Genomic DNA, 514 nt, shown 5'->3' on the forward strand with positions numbered 1-514 from the left:
AGCGTTCCATGAGGCTTAGCGAGCCGATTGTGTTCTTCTTTGGTAGCCAATTCTTTCTCTGTGGCAAGCCTTTGTCCTTTCCTGCTTTCATTTCCCTCCAGTTCCTGCAACTTCTTATCTGTGGAACAGATTCATAACTGCTTTACAAGCTTCCTCCTACTCTTCCTGTGGCTTTTTTGTAAGTTCCGTAGTTTTCAGAAGTCTGTGCTGGATTGGAGCAAGTAGTCCAAGGTCACTTTAAAAAAAACAGAGATAAAACTGTTACTACAGGAGCCTGTTTGTTAAATCATACTTTAAGGAATTTCTAGACTATTTGTAGCATCATTTACAATTGCGAAGCAAGCACAGAGGAGGGCACAGCTGCAGAGACAAATGGTGAGTTTCCCCACATCTGCCACTGCACACCCCTGGAGCCATCTCTGCACCACGCGGGTCACCTGGCGGGGGGGCTGCTTGAGTCAGGGGATCAGTGTGTTCTGTGCTGGGAAAGCATGGTAGCAAGCTAGAGGGAAAT

This window comes from Chelonoidis abingdonii, chromosome 3 (genome assembly GCF_003597395.2).
Source record: "Chelonoidis abingdonii isolate Lonesome George chromosome 3, CheloAbing_2.0, whole genome shotgun sequence".
In the NCBI taxonomy this organism is placed as follows: domain Eukaryota; kingdom Metazoa; phylum Chordata; order Testudines; family Testudinidae; genus Chelonoidis; species Chelonoidis abingdonii.